The sequence below is a fragment of the Sturnus vulgaris genome, chromosome 12 (assembly GCF_052056855.1).
Source record: "Sturnus vulgaris isolate bStuVul1 chromosome 12, bStuVul1.hap1, whole genome shotgun sequence".
In the NCBI taxonomy this organism is placed as follows: domain Eukaryota; kingdom Metazoa; phylum Chordata; class Aves; order Passeriformes; family Sturnidae; genus Sturnus; species Sturnus vulgaris.
In genome coordinates, this window is record NC_142254.1 from 8698297 (window position 1) to 8714977 (window position 16681).

The window sequence follows — 16681 nt, forward strand, 5'->3', positions numbered from 1 at the left end:
TCAGCCTGTGAGGTGTGGCATATCCAGACTGAGAGGTTGATAATATTTGGCACTTAATTCTTGGTGCTTTATTGTTTACACTAGAGCCGTTAAATGTTTTATAATCTGTTTTTCAACCACGACTTTTGCAGTGTCAGGCTGTGTTGAAGCACATGAACAGTATGTTCAGTCATGGTGTGTGCAGAGTTCAAAGCTGTGTGACTGTTAGACAAAACCTCCCTGTGCTTTTGGAGCTATAATCCTTTCTCTTGACAGAATCATTAAAAATAGCTGTGGATGTTCAACATGCTCCGTGCAACAACATTTCATTGCATCAGATTTAATAACTGTGCAAGGACTGAGCACTGCTGCCTAGTGCTGTGTGGCAAAGTGCTTGGCAGGGCCAGGATTGCATTGGAAGGATTGAAAGCTGTCAGTACCCAGAATAAGAAAACTCAGAAAAGGATAGTGAAGTCCTTATTCAAGGCAGTGCAATGGAATTTCCTCATCAACTGTTTTTCCAAAATTATATTAATAAACAGGTAATCTGGGAATTATTCCAGCAGATCATGCCCAGAGACATAAAAAAATAAATGGTGCTGGCATTGTTTTATGTATAACGAGTGAGATGTCAGCACCGTGCAGTGATTTCAGCACACTGGTGCATAACAAGAGAGGAAAGGTGTAAGCTGGGGAAAGAGCGAGAAGAAAGAAAAGTTTCAGACAGTATTTGTTTAAAGAAAGAAATCCATCATATGGCTTTCTAAAATGAGGATAAAACTCCTCTCTCCAGCTGCATACAAATGGGAGAGCAGCTCACATATTAAAATGGATCTGGGACTTTCAAGTACTTCACTCAATATGCAGAAAATTATACTGGATGTCGACAGCTTTTCTCCACAGAGAAGACAGCTGTGGGGGTCCTTTTATTAGACAGCATAAAAAAGTCCTAAAGTGAAGTTTTGCCAAGTAAATAGGCAACTATTCGATAAAACAATCAAGTGCTGTTTTTATTTTGCTGTTCAGTGTGGAGTTTGTTACATTTCCTGCAAATAATACAGAAAACAAATCCCTTTTTAGGACTGTGGGAAGTACTCATATATGACAAATGGTGATTGGTACACAAATGTGCTGAGCTGGTAATGTCTGTGTTCTCCAGAGCCTATGAATCATCTAACAGTGCTAGTGTGATGTTAAAGTAGATAAAAATATTTTCCTTTTCCATTCTGGAAAAGAAACAGGGAAGCTTCCTGATTATTAGAGATGACAGTCTGTGAAACCACAAACCCTCTCCATTGTCAAGATGTCTATCCAGTTCTATGTGTGAACTATACATGTCACCCTTATTCTTACACAGGTACCCCTGGAGAGAGCCAGGTCCTGGATTCAGGCACTCAGAACGACCTGCTAGATTCCAGCTCCCCTGAAACTGCCTCAGCCTCCATCTCTCCATGGCTGGGATCAGTGTAGCCCTAAAGGCAAACTCTCTGGGTTTAGATGCACGGTGATTGTTGTGGAAGTCCTTTTGCTCAAGCATGCCTTCCTGCATGTCTCTGTCAGCTGATGGTGAAAAAGTCCATCCTAAAGTAGTTCTTCAGAGATTGAGTCTTCTGCAAGAACAGAGGGAAAGCTATTTAGAAAAGAAAATCATTTATACTGTTGAAAGTGATGGTTATATCTTTCACAAAATATTTATGATCCTTGTATGAGCATCTGGGACACAAAACAGTTAATATGCAAACAACAGAGCTACCTGGGATATAACAGAACATCAGCAAACATATGCAAGATAAATTTGACAAGAGAGATAAAAATCAGCCTGGAAGCTCTTAATTTCCATTTCCACTCAAAAGGCAACTTCCCAGAAACAGCTGCACTATTCCCATGCTTTGCTTCTCTCAGATTCAAGAAGGGCCTTTGCATTTCAGGGAAGGAATGCTTCCTCCCTGAAACTTCATATATTAGCTCTCTTGGGTTTTCCTCTCTTAATTGCTTTCAATCAGAGCAGAGGTTTCTTTGTTGTTTGTCTTTTTGCGTTTGCTTGCAGAGCTACAATTAAACCCCAATTACAACTTGGATAGGTGACAATGTAATGCCATTCCTGTTTAACTGTCTTTTTCAAGTCTTGATAACATGTGTTTTAATCAGAGTGACTGTTATCACACAGAAAGCCAAATGCATCAAATATACAGGCTATTATTCAGTTTAAAATGATTGACATTTAAGAAAAGTAAAAGGACTGATGAAATTGATATACTGAGAGAGTTTTGTAAATCTCTGCAAAGACACTCTGCAAAGGAATACTTCTTATAGTGCATTGTGAGATATGTCTGCAGCTAGTTCTTATTTAAAAATCCTTACACAGGTTCAAAAATTCATCCCATTTTATGTCTTTATAATGTGTACTTTGTTCTTCATTTTCTATAGTGTAGAAATGAAAGGCTAAAATCATCTCCATGGCTTGTCATTTCACAGGTTATTGCACTGGCTCATCCTTTAGCTTTTTGCCACAAAGACTCTTTGAAGTTTGCCCAGTTCTCTCTGACTGACTTTTGTATCTGACCTCCACCAGTACTTAATTGAGGGATATTTGCTAACTTGAGTAGTCAGTATTGCATTTTCTGTCAAAATTCTCTAAATCTCTTTTCCCATGTCTACACAAGGCCCAGATCCTCACCCATAGCACAGCAAGGTGCATAATGCATTTGCTCTTCCCTGACTCACCATCCTCTATTCCTCTTCTGTATCCACAGAGCTGATCAAGGTGAGACAATTTATTGCCACTTCATTGACTTGTGCTACATTCCCACTGGGATTTCAGTGCCACCTGGGGCTTCTCAGTGCTAGAATGACATAAATGTTTCATAAAGTAAATTTAGAGAAGGAAGGGAGGCAGGTAGGAGTCAGGTTGCTCAGAAATGTTGAATAATGGGACTGGAAGGAATGCTGCAGGTCCCTGTAAGCTGAAATTCCACATTGATATCTCTATTCTGACATTACACAAGGCACTCCACAGTTGTTAGTTCTGGTGGGCGTTGCACAGTAGAGATGCATTAGAGTAATTACATGGTAATGACAGAAGATGATGAGTTAAAGATGCTGTGAATCCTGGATACACATCTGAAATTGTTTGGAGCTGATGCAGGAGGTGTAGCCACATGGAATTTGATAGCACTGATATTGTAATTAAAGCTGAGGAGAGAGATGAGGTTTGTACTTAATTCTTACTGCTACCTGTGAATATTAATTAGCTCATGGAGCCACCTGACCTTAGCAATAATCAGCTCTGTTACAAAGAGCAGAAGGGAAAATGTGAACTGCCCTCTAAATGTTTATTAAGAAAGCCGAGATGAAAAGAGCCTGGTTGTGGTAGAGAATAGAGGTTCCTGGAAGCCAAGTTGCCTCGTCTGTGGTGGAAGGAAGATCAGAATCTTTGCAGTTTCCTCTGCTTTGTGGAGGACAAGGACAATTCTGTCGCCACACAGGTGACAGAATCACGCCTGGTTTGGCACACAAATGAGTAAGAGAATGTCAGGTCTGCAGAGATTTCTCTGGGACTTTCTGTATTCCTGCTTGCCTTCCCACCTGCATGGGCTGTATGGAGAAGTGACTCCAGAAGGCCAAAAGTGTAAGCCTGAGCTCAAGACTGTCCCTATTTCTGGACACCATATGTGTTAGTCTTTCTGAGGGCTTCACATCACCCTCAGAAAGAAGGGAAATTATTATTTCATCATTTGTGAGATGAGATGAAAATACACATTGGGAAACCCTGCATTTTTGTACTAGGGAAAGTCCTGAGACTTAAACTAAATAAAACTAAAATTCTAGTCCCATGTCTTAGGCTGCCTGCCAAAGGAATCCTTTTCTTCATTCCTGCTAGTGTGGGTTTTGGGGATACCCAGAAAATTGGGATCAGGGAGAAATTTGAATGTCTGGTTTCTACAGATGGCAAGTAAAAGCCATGGAGAAAAGGAGGATTATATCTATACCTGCAGCATAACTAGGTAGCTCTGTTTCTTTCCCTGTTAGGACGTGGTCCTGTTTGCTGCAGTCAGGAGCAGCCTTCCTAATGCTTTCCTGGTAAGGCTTATTATTGACTTCATATTTTTGTCCTTCTCACATCTCCCTCATCTCCTATCACAGTTCCCTCCCCAGTCATGAGGATTCGATCACCTGTGATACTCAGACTTTAGAGTCTGTGTGGAGGGACAGGCTGTGTTAAAAACGAGGTGTGTTCTTCATCTCCTCAGGTTGACTGAAAGTAATTCTCCGAAGAGGTGGAAGAGCACGGCGCTGCTGTGCACTGGTGTCTGGCTGCTGCCCTGCTGGAGATCCATGAGCAACAACAGCACGGCAAGTCCTCTTTCTTCTTTCCTGACAGCACCACAGTACCTGTATCTTAATCACTCAGTGTCAGACAGTGTCACAGGCTCTGAGCGCTGCTCGCAGCAAAGCACAGCACAAACGCCTCCCTGCTGCTGGTAGCTTAGGTTACCATTACCAGGCTGATGTAACACTCCTGTGCTCCAGACAGGCTGAAACCCTCACGAGTGTTGGCACCAACACGTGTTCAGACCAAGGCACCTCTAGCCCTGGGCGTGGTGGTTTCTGTGCTCCCGTGACTGGCAGAGGCACCGCGGCTGCACTGCTGGCGACAGCACAGATGGGAAGCAGAGGTGCTGGAGAGAGGGATGATGAAAAGAAAAATGATTGCTTGGGTCACTGATTGCATTTTAGTCATAAATGTTATAGGCAAGGATGAATTTATGCATATTTTATATGAAAACATAACATGCCTCTTGGGCTATCTAATTTGTAACTTTTGACTGGCATGGTTTAAATCAGAAAGGATAGAGGGGAAACCTACCTAAAATGAAATGGTGACATAAGATTTTTAGCAGAAACAATCAAATAGCTGACTAGAGGGAATAATTGTAGCTCCATCAAAGTTAGAATGGTTTATTGTTTCCAGCAGTGAGTCTGGCATCAAAGGGAATCCTAAACCTGAAATCCTTGGAAAGAAGTGGGTTATCAGCAGATACAAATTGATTCATGTGGAGAACAAAGATAACATTTTGTGAGTGGGGCAGCCTGGCTTTTCCCAACTCAGTGACAGCTTTCTCCTCCTGGAGCAAGGAGTAGTTAAGCTTGGCCTTTCACCATGTTAACACATTTTCCTCAAGGCCCTGTACCTTCAAGGAAGGAATAAATAATGCTTTATTTTTTTAAGTATTATACAAATTACATCTATTCAGTGTCCTGCTGGGAAAGTTTTCCAGTTCCATAAGCGAGCTAAAGCTGTGGTGTTAACACAGGGGTCTGCTGAGCTGTGTTCACCCATGAGCACCGACTGAATATTCACTGCAGCTTTAGTGAAAGTGTGCTGTTTAAATGTTTTGTAGAATAAGAGGCACCAATGATAAACTTCAGCAACTGGGCTTTCTGTTTGTTAGTTCTTATTTCATGGGCCTTGTTGATGCTCTATAGGCCTTTGTTGTGTGTGGGAAAGAAACAATTATTTGGAGCTACCCTGCTAGTAACAACACAGAAGGGAGGCAGAGCTGCTGCCACAGAGCTGATGAAAGGAAAAGATCGTTGTGGTGGCTGATATAATTCTAGTTGCACATGTTACAGAGAATGAAGTAAGTAAGTTCAGTAAGTGTGGAAATGCAGAGTGATGACAGCTTTACACTTTGTGCTCCAGCTTGGCTGGATCAGTCTTCAAACAGAGGATCTTAGGTGCAGAGCAGGGTATTTGGGGTCTCAGATTTATTGTTGAGGGTATTCCTTCTGTCCTCTTTTAAAACAAAAGCATTTCCTCCTCCTGTCCCCCCTTAGGATGTGCCTCAGGGTAGAGACGTGTCCTCCACAGCACAGTCCAGCACTCAGGCAGAGGTACCTGTGCCTTCCTGCTGCACAATAACAATTCCAGGATATCTCCTGCAAAACACAAACACAAATGGATGCAGAAATAGGTGGCACATTTTTTTTTGCAAGAACAAGGCCCATTTGAGCTCTGGCAGTATTGAGACCTTGTTTAGAAACAAGATGTTCAGTAAAAACAGTATGTTCAATTTTCATTTTTTAAGTTCTATAGAAGTTGTAAATATTTTGGAAGTTAGAAGGAATACAGAAATGCTCAAATACTGCATATTCAGAGGCCTCAGATTTAGTATAATGTTTTATCAGGCTACCTCATAATTCATTTCAGCTGCCCCAACAGTAAGCAGACAGTGGTGTTTCAGGGGCTGATTGCAGAGGTCACAACCTTGTGCACACAATATATTGAACAATTCCATCATTCCTGCCTTCAAAGTGAATTTAGACTGACATAGCAGAATAGAAAAAAATGCTTAATAAACTAAAGATTTTATTGCACACACACAGTCTCGTAGGTATGCATTCAGCAAAGAGTGGGCATGACTCTATAATAGGTGCACTAAAAAAAGCCATCTGTTTGTATTAATATCCCCTTTCACCACACTGAATAAAAAAGACCTTTTCAGTTACTTTACTCTCTATCCTCCCCATCTTTACATTTGTTTGACTACGGTATTACCTTAGTAGAGAAACCTTGTTATGGAAAGAGATAAATATGAAATGTAAGAGAATGAATCTCTTATGGGCAGGAGCAGAGACAGTGCACTGAGCCAAGCAAAGGAGTCAGGAGACTGTGCCCTGGCAAGAGTGGCCTGTGCATGTCCTCTGGTGAGGAGAGGAACTTTCCACAGTGCTGCCCCTCCAGCCTCCTCCAGAGCAACCAAAGCAGGAGCTTCCAGGGGCCAGCTCATCAGCCCAGATGCTGAATCAGCCCGAGAATATTTAACTGCAGCAGAAAAATGGATCACACCAGATTTTCTCCTTGAAGAGAACTTCACACTGTTCTGACTGGAGATGGAAATTTCTGAGGTATTCTGAACTTCTTTAAGAGGTCTCAGCAGTTTAGTGGAATTGAAAATAGAAGCCATGCTCACCTTAGTTAACATCAGTTAACCCTTAGATGTGATAAGATTTGTAAGGAAAATCTATCAGACTTTCACTGCTTTGAAAAGATCCACAGCAAAACCCTTTGATAAAACATTCCCAATGTTTAGCACCCACCCATTCACAGTACCTGTTACGAGAAAGAGCTTTAGTATCCCTAATTTCGAGATGAGCAGCTGAACTCCAGGAGGCTTAGACCAATTCCTCCAGGGTCTCTCAAAATGTTTGAGAGCCTAGGTCCGACTGACCCTCTAGAGGCCAGAATGAAGGATGAGAAGCAAAACCTTAAATCCAAGGCCTTCCTGCCTTAAAGGCTAATCACAAACACATCATCCTTGTGCTATAAAGAAGTTCCTCACCATAAATAATTCCACATTAGCAACACTTGCAGCTAATTGCTTTTGCTTTGCAGTCTCGCTGTTCTGTTGTTATGTTGTACAGCCACTGTGACCCTACTTTTCAGCCATATGTTGTCAGTCATATTTTTGCCTCTTGTTGCATTGCTGTCAGACTGTAAGCTGTTTATGAATCCCTGAAATGGATTTGTCTTGGAAATTTTTGTCTTATTTGGTTTTCAGCTAACCCTGTTGCTTAGATGCAAGAATATCACATTTACTATACAGAGAGATTTATTTAAAACCCAATAGTGAGTTACACTGAGGAATCTTCAGCAAACCATGACAATAAATAATGAGAGGATGTTTGCCTGGAGGACTTCCCTAATGAGGTTTGGTCTTAGGCAGGCATTCTGTTTAGAAGTCAAATACTTTATTCCTTGAGATTTCCATGTTTCTCCCTATCTAGCAGGGTTTTCTGTGAGCTTTCATTAATAATTGACCTTGAGGTCACTCATGATTACACATAATGCAAAAAGACACCAGGAACCTATCTAGGGGAAAAATAATTCTATGTACAATTCCAATGTCTAATATTTATTTATTTTTAAACAAAATATCGTATCAAGATAGCAGTTTTTTGGAAGTAGGCATAGACTAATATGCTTAAAAAAAGACTATAGATAGCTGTGAATTAGAAAATATTATTGTGACCCACGTTTGTTCAGAGGAGAGTTTCTGCTCTGAGGTGCACCTTGTTGTATTGTTAGTCTTCTGTAGGTTCTCTTCTCAAATGGATTTTCCTAAATCAACTCTCTCACTTCTGTAACTGTGGTATTTGCATTAGTTCGCCCTCCAAAAGCCACTCTCTTTTGCCAGTGCCAGCCTTGCTGTCTGCTCCCTCAGTGGCATAGACCATCTATGGTGACATGGGATTGTTGCAGCTGCATGGGGGAATACTTCACCAGTTCAAAACTTCATCTCTCTGTAAAGTACACAGACCCACAATTTTCCAGCATGGTGTTTTGGATACTCTGTTATAAGGAGTGATAGGCAGCAGCAGTGGAGGTATTTGCAAATACATAAGTGATGTTTATGTGATGTATGTAAAGGAAGAAAATCTGTAGGGAATGCTGTAACAGCTTTCTATGTTTGAGGGAGGTGGGTACAGTCCTACTGATGGTCAATGAAAACCCTGGTATTCTCCATCACAAGCCTGTAGATTAATTTCACACCTGATAAATGAGTTATAGTATTTCCTTGTAGGTTTACTTAATGCCTGTTAAAAAGAGAGGGAAGCATTTTTTACTTGAACACTAAGATATATGCATGTACTTACCCAGAAACCCAGGGTCCTGAGTAAGTTCTTTGTGCATGGAGTCATTTACTGGATGTTTCTTGGATCCTTCAGAGTAAATGGACATCCAAGTAGTGGGATAGGTAAGTCACCAGACTTAAGGATTCCCCTGAGGACAAATGTCCACCAATCTTTAAAGGTTGTCAGAATGCATGTGTGGCAGACCACAGTCATCAGGAAGTAATATATATGGCAAATGGTTTTGGTTCAACCTGAAATTCTGAATAAATATCCAGGATGAAGTCTTCCTCCCTACTTATATTATCTTTACTCATTAATAGTTCATTCTCATACTGAAAAGAACTCTCCTTAAAATAGAGCAAAAGGGGAAAATACTATTGTCAGAATTCCTGAATTAAAGCAGCCCAACCATTTACTTAGGGCAATAAGCAGCACGTCCTCAGGTTGAGGAGATGCACAGTGGGAAAATCTATCTGTTTGCCTCAGCTGCACATCTGGTAGCCCTTAGGCAGAAGACAAGTTTGAAAGGCATCTAACCAGGAGCTGCACACAGTGCCTGGTTCTTCAGATAGTGCAAAGTTCAGCAGCCAAGTTTAAAAAAATGCTGGGCTGCTTTCCTCCTTGCCTCTGGCAACATCTGCTTGTGTGACAAAGAGAAAGCTCAGTAGTTCTGCACTTCAAATACCAGTTTGATATCTGACTTATAATCAAAGTGCTCAGTAACTCCATGCCTTGCACTTGCTCAACTGTTTTAATCTTTCACAGTGCAAGCAACTTGATAATGTAATAAACAAAAGATTGACAGAGGATGTAGCAAGCTTAACGTATCCCTCCAATTCCTCTACTGAGGAGTGATGGATACTTCAAGTGAAGAGTTTCCCTTGTGGCTTCATTGCTTTTGAGGCATCTTTCTAGATGAACTCTTCCAATGGTAAAATCATTACAAAGTAGAAATGGAATCTCTCCAAGGGCTAACTTGGAAGCCCAGTCTAATATAAGGAGCTATAATGCAGTAATGAATCCTACAGACAAACCAGGACTCTGTGAATGGTTTTGTAAAGTGAAGAAATGGGAAAAATTTTGGATTGCGTTAGGTCAGAGTGCTCTATTTGGCCACCTTATAATTTGGGATGTTACAAACCAAGGTCTCTCCAAAAGCTAGAGCCTAAACTCTGAAATGAGAAACCCTTGAACTCTGAAAATGGGAGCCTTCTCTATGTTACATTTTTTCAAAATGAAAAGGCAGTGCTGAGAACACTGGTCTTCAGGTATCTCTGATATTCAAATCTTGAACTGGATTCAAATTTTACCTCTCAGTGACAGCTGCAGTATTTTCTGCTTCCATTCCTTCTGAGCTTGTTGCAGGGTGCATAATTCCCCAGTTACATGGTGAAAAAGGCTGGGGCTATTTTATGGCCACTTCAGAAGAAAGTCCAGTCACACTGCAGCTACATCAGACCCTCTGATGAGCAAGAAAATAATGCTTTAACACACCCAAGCCAGAGGAAAGTAGTGGGAATTCAGGCTGATAACCCCTCTGAGATGGCTTATTGGGAATTTTTATATGCAAAACTAGAAAAAAATCTGGCCCATCAGAAAATAAAGCCCAGTGCTTGCTGCCAGGATAGGGAATAAGTGAGAAAAAGAAATAATGGTCAAAAGATGTACTGCATTTCCAGCATGAGAGAGAGAGGAAATGATTGTCTAAGTTACAGATTTACAGTGAGAGTTCTGCCAACAGAAGTCTAAAGAAAGTTTTGAAAATTAGAGACACTTGCGAGAAATATTATTTGCTTTCCTCTTAGGAAAACAAGCAATTGCAATCAATTATGTTGTAATTATCATATTGGCTTCAAACTATTTGGGAGATTACTTTGTGTTAATAACGCAGCTTATGCTAATAGAAGATAAAAGCTCAGTTTGCCTAGTTGAGAAAACAAGAAGTGCCTTGTTCAGGTCGGAGTGAACCCATTAGTCATATGTGTAACTAACCATAGTGGCAGTTCAGAAGAATAAAATTATCATATAGTGGTTATTTTGTCTTTGTGATCAAATTAATAGGGGAAAAAAATCCGTTTTCAATTTGCTATTAATTGACTCCTTGTAAGTACTAAAATTTTTGTCTGTCTGCAATCAGAGCATTTCTACTGTCCTCAAAAAAAGAGATTATAACAGGATTCAGTGCCCTGCAATAAATCCTAAGGCAAACCCACCACAACTGTACTTGGCAACTATATCAAACTACTTCCCAGCAAAGCTGTAAGCTGGGAAAAGCCCACTATTTACTAAAATTATACTGAATGAGCATCAGGACTCAAATCCGTGAATGAATCATGTATAGTGTGAAAGTTATTTTCTTTTCAGAAGATTTGATAAAACTGACATTGTGTTTTCCTTAAAAAAAAAAAAAAAAAAATCTGGGGTTAAGGAAAGAAAAAGGAAAATCTCGGAATAATTGATAGAAGTGGAGAAGGCAGAAAGCAGAAATTCCTCAAGTTTGTAGTGTACTGTAACCACTCCCAAAAGCCTTTTGGGTGAATGTCTGGGATGCCTGACCAGTGTCAAAGTGGCCAATGAGACAATGAAGAATTAAAGGTGTTTGTTAGTGAGTCACGGTGTTACCTACAGGGACACAGGGGTCTGCCCACCTTCCCTCAGCACATTCTGATGCAGTGAGGACAGGATGTCCCCCTGGGGGACCCACTGGCCACCAGCTGGCTGAACAGGCCTCAGAGCTGGTTTTCATCTTGTTCGAGGTGCTATGATTTCCTTCCTTTTTATGCAATAAATGTTACTTCTAGGAAATGTGTGTATCCCCTTCTGGTATTGCAGCACTCATTATTAGGAAACAGCACATTTTTTATTTATATATGTACACACCATATATAGAAAATTACATTTTATTACTTATAAAATTATTACAATTCTGTTATTTGTATTTATATAATTTTTACTTCTATAAGCTATATCTTTATATATATTCTTACATTAATATTTTATCTACTGGATGTGTTCTATATTTGTAGTATATAAATTGCTTTATAGACTAGGTAAATATTATGTGTGTATCAAATTATATTATGCATTTTCTCATTTTATATCGTTAGTATATGTACAAAATGACAACATGAAGGCTTATAGGCCCTTTCCACCTCTGTGAGTGAGTGGGGAGAATAGGATAGGTGTTCAGAATACTTTTCAAAATTTTTTTGAGTCAGTAATAGGAGCTGCTGCCGTGTCCCAGGCTCAGGCTGGTGCCAGGAGTGAGTGTTGGGGATTTGGAGGGAAGGGTCTGAGGCTGCAAATGATGCAGCGGCAGCAGCAGGAGCCACCTCCGAGCATCAAACTCGCGCTGCCCGCAGGGTCCCTGGCGGGTGTGTGTGTGATGTGGGGGCTGCCCAGGGGCTCCAGCAGAGCTCAGCCTTGCCCCAGGAGCTGCCGGCACCCAGAGCCCAGCCCCGGCGGGGTCCCGTGGGAGCAGCCCCTGCCCGGAGCCAGCTCTGTCCCAGGAGACGGCTCTGCCGGGCAATCCACAGCTGCCACTCCACGAGCCCCGCGCAGGCCACGGCTAATAAGGAGCGGGCTTGTGATGTTGCAAAATTCTCCATCTGTTCCCGGGATTTCTAATTACAGGCATTAATCTGTGCCCCTCCAATGAGCCATAATTGGTAGGTGGTTGCCTCATTAGTCATTCAGGTGCTGAGCTTCTCCTTGCACAGCCGCAGCAGCTCCGGCCAAGCAAATGTAGCTGTACAGGCTTTGTGTGCAGAACCATTGCAATTCTGGAATTGTGGTGGATTCCAAGGACATTTGTTACTGTAGCTCAGGGGTATTTTAATATCCTGAAATGCCACAAGGTGGCACTGACTGATTCCGAGGCCCCTGGTCCCGCAGCCCGGGCAGGGCCCTGCCATGGCCACAGGTGCGCTCTGGGCTACTCAGGGCCTTTTTACAAACCAGCTGGTGGCCAGCTGCACTCAGCTGCTCCTGGTCTGTTTTGATGTGGTTTGTTTGAAGCTGTGGCTATGAAATGCTGTGACTCCGTGACAGTGACATAGAGCTTTTGGATTTAGACAGATTTGATTTTCCAGTGTTATATGCAATGGTTGTTTGTCTGTTAAAGGCCTGAGCCAAACCATACAAACACAATATGAAGCCCAGGCTGCCTAAGCCACCAAGAGCTGACATTTGTTATTTATTGCTGAATGGGGTGATTTCCTACTGAAAGGCAGAATGCCATGGCCATGGGACACTCATAGGGCTCAGCTGGAGGGGTCACTGAGTGGTTACTTGTAGCTCTGCAATTCACCATGTGCCACCATGGCTGTTTCTTTACGGGTCCCTTCCTGCCACCATGTGCCACCATGGCTGTTTCTTTACGGGTCCCTTCCTGCCACCATGTGCCACCATGGCTGCTTCTTTACGGTCCCCTCCTGCCACCACGCTGTGACCCCAGCACAGCTGCTCCCTTGCCAATGGTTCACAAGCCACACCTGTACCTGAGCATTGGACACTCATGTCTGGACTCTCCAGGTATCCCCAGTTGATTCATAAAGTCTCTTCTTGTTTTCCTATCACAGTAAAGTATCATTCCCTGCTTTTGCCCAAGCCATGCCTTTTGTAGGCTGGCTGTAGCCTCCTGAAGGGTGCTGCAGTGGCTCTGACTGATGAGTTGCAATAGTTACTTTTGAGTCCCTTTGTTGTGACACTGGTTTTGAGTTTCACTCATGTATAATGAATAGTCTTACAAACATAGTGTATTACTTCATTCCTTTATTAAGTCATTTATTATACAGCAAGTTCTTTAATCAGAAGAATCTGAACCAGAAAAGTTTCTGGATAGAACCAATTTACTGTCATTATGGTGTAACATATGGCTCTTACAAGGACTTATTTTCAGCAAATCCATACGTTGCAGAACCTGCCCAACACTAAAACAATACATTTTTCATTTAACAAACTTATAGTCAAATCTAATCTGTGTTTTGCCTGTTTTTTTTTTTCCTGGTTGCTGAAAGTGGAAAAATTCTCTTTTAAATGACTTTCTCATCTGCGAGAAGATACACATTGCCACATGCTGAAATACTACCAAAACTCTGCTTCTTTAAAAATAAGATGAATCCTACACTTTTTCTAGGTTTAAATCAAACTTTTAGTCAAAAGAAAATAAGAAATAAAGAATAAATAATACAGACAGTACAGACACAGAACAGATGCTTACATTTAAACATATGCCATTCAGCAGTTAAAAAAATATTCAGACACCAACATATCAAAGGCATATTAGTGACATATGGTGTCTGACATGTTTGCACAAATGAATACATACACTGACTTTGATGACAACCATGCAAATTGTATCTTTCCACATGAACAGTTTATCAGGAACAGTCAGATTTGTGCCTGCACAGCAACATGTATTTTGGATTTCTTGTGGAGGACACACCAAGTTGTAAGCATACAGTATGTCAAATCAGGGGAATGTGTGTCAAATCATTCTCCTCCTTGTTTCCACTGAGACCCAGACTAAGACTTTAAAGCATGTCAGCCCCAGCAAGCAGCTCTGCTAGGCAGGAAGGGCCAGCTGGCAGCTGTGCTTCTGCACAGGACTCATTACAGCTCCAGGAAGAACTCCTCCTTCTGGGACAGCAACCCTATCCCCAAAAGAAGGCTCAGGGCAGGGTACCCTCTAAACCAGCCAGACAACACAGAGGCAAATTTTAAAAAGCCACACCAGATTGGTTATTTGCACTCTGCACTGTAGATTTGCCCTGTCTCCTCCGGTCCCTCAGCATCTCTGAGAATGCAAAACGCAAGCACCAGCTCCCATTAGTTGTCTCAATACAGGCCTCATTTGGTGCATTTGTTAAAACCATTCCACATCATATTACTCATGACAAAACAGGAGCCCAGGAACAGCAAAGCCCAAGCACTGCTGAGCTGCTCTTCCAGAGACAGGCAAGCAGACTGAATTGGATACAGGGCACTTTGTCACTGAGGGCTGATCCCCTTGGCAGATGGTCAGCAGTTCCAACACATGGGAGGTGACTATTTCATCCTAGGAGAACTACATGTTAAAGTTTATTAATATTAGGGGGAATGGTCAGGCTAGCATGTCAAGGTACTTGAGCCCTGTCCAGCCTTCAGCCTGTTTCAGTGGAAAAAGGATAATTTCAGGTGCTGGAAAAGTTACACTGGACAACATTTGAGGTGTCAACTCAGAGATTCTTGAAGGCAGCTGAGGTCAGATGTAGGGTTAAGGGGACTTTTAAGATTTTAGCTTTAGAACTCCATGGCTCAATCTTGCCTATGTTCCTTTCTAGAAAGTCGTCAGGGGGTAGATATTCAGTTCAGAGTCTATAAAAGCAAGAACAGAATAAGCAAAGGTCATACTGAAGTTTACACAAATAGCAGCAGAGGAAGGTCAGGTTGTTGAGAGAGACTTTACTGTGCCCACATATCTAAATAAACAAGGACAAAAAATCCAACAAAACCCCCCACTTACTTAAAGAATCTAAATTGGCTCTATAGTTCTCTTCCCCACAAAACAGCTCCAACACTGATTTTAGTGGGCAGTAGCCTAAATAAATATTTTTCTCCATTAAACAGCTAATGTATTTCTTCATCAGAATATCCTTGAGTCTATCAGTTATTTCATCATTTTAAACAATTGCCATACAATCATGGAGGGTCTCCTAAGAATGCCAAAGAGCTACTCCTCTGGCTACGTTTAGAGCCTAACAGGGTACATGTGCTGGTCCCACTGATGCCTGGACAAGGCTTTCAGCTCATCACTGGCTCACATCCTGTCACTTTAGAGAACAGAGAGCAAGCTGTCCTCCCTCCCTGGGGACAAGAGTACATCTGTTCCTCAGGCCAAGGTGCTGAAGACAGGCAGCAGCTCACCAGTGCTCAGCATAAAAATGCCAAGCAACTTGGGCTAGCCTAAAGATGCAGGTTTGATTGCAAGAGCTCTGCCTTGACGTTTTCTGTACTTTGGCTCCCAAGCTTGCTGCCCTTAAATAAAAAAAACTGTTAGTGTTTATAGAATTTCCAGTTTATTTTATCAGCCTCTCCTGTGTGCTCTCTCTGGTATAGAAAAGGGGCGGAAAAGTGCAATATATTGTCTTCTAGTCACTAGTTGGTCCTCCTTTAAGGACCTTGTAAGACATTTTTTGTGTATTGTTTCCCTGCATATGTGAGCAGCTTTACTACTTCATCCCCCTTAGGACCACTTAACAACATCAGCAAAGCAATTAAGTGTAGTTTTCAGGAAAATGCCAGAGGCATTACACTGTCTGGATGGGAGTCTCAACCCAATTATTTTCAGCTAGTTGTGAACTGTGGAAAGTGGACTTTACTTCATTATAACTTCAGTTCCCACTGATTAAAAGTCTAGTATGTTACAGACGGTAAGGAAAAATGAAACAATTAAACTTTCCATCAATAAAATTGCTGCATATTCTTCAACATAGGGGTTTACTTCTCTCCAGAGAAGTGATTAAAATGAACTGATTGAACTATAATTTGATTGACTGAAGAGCTGCAATCCATTGCACTAAAGCTGAAATTCCATCTTATTGCTCTATTTAACTCTGAATATAAAAAATTACTGGCGGTCTTGCAAAGCCCTTATGCAGTCATCCAGCTGAAATTTCTTGTTGCTCACAAGCTGCAGCAGGTTCTGTTCTTTCAGTGATGTGTCTGCATGATTCACAATGGATTGACATCGAGAAAAACATGATGACACCTAGGAAATTATATTAATACAGCTTTAGAAAAAATAGAAAGGGCCTGTTATACTATCAGATATCTTCTACCTATTACATAATCATTTGGGGATTCTAAACACAAGCACAGATAAAGTGAGCCCAAGAGACTGGAGAGAATAATTGTCAGGTAATATACAGTTGTTGCAGCAAAAATTAGCATATTCTCCCGATGAAAAATGCAGCTGTGATGCTCCTTCCTGCTGCAGAGCTGTCTTCAGGAAGGTGTGAGGCTGCCAGATGCAGAGGTTTGTAGATGTGCACACATACAGATGACTTCTTCCTCCAGGGGATAC

At 41.6% G+C, this 16681-nt stretch overlaps 2 long non-coding RNA genes across 23 annotated transcripts in view; one reads left to right on the top strand and one right to left on the bottom strand.

The window, feature by feature from the left end:
• The window catches only part of LOC148222356 (uncharacterized), a 93729-nt gene that overhangs the window by 70429 nt on the left and 6619 nt on the right, over nt 1–16681 (top strand). Inside the window, exon 3 of the long non-coding RNA XR_015806232.1 lies at nt 4230–4336. This is a non-coding gene — a long non-coding RNA (uncharacterized LOC148222356). The remainder of the gene's footprint in view (nt 1–4229; nt 4337–16681) is intronic.
• The window catches only part of LOC148222357 (uncharacterized), a 29580-nt gene continuing 26271 nt past the window's right edge, over nt 13373–16681 (bottom strand). For 19 of the 22 annotated variants that reach the window (XR_015806229.1, XR_015806228.1, XR_015806227.1 and 16 more), the window contains one exon: nt 13373–16366. This is a non-coding gene — a long non-coding RNA (uncharacterized LOC148222357). The remainder of the gene's footprint in view (nt 16367–16681) is intronic. The other 3 variants (XR_015806216.1, XR_015806214.1, XR_015806215.1) reach the window with 3 other exon arrangements.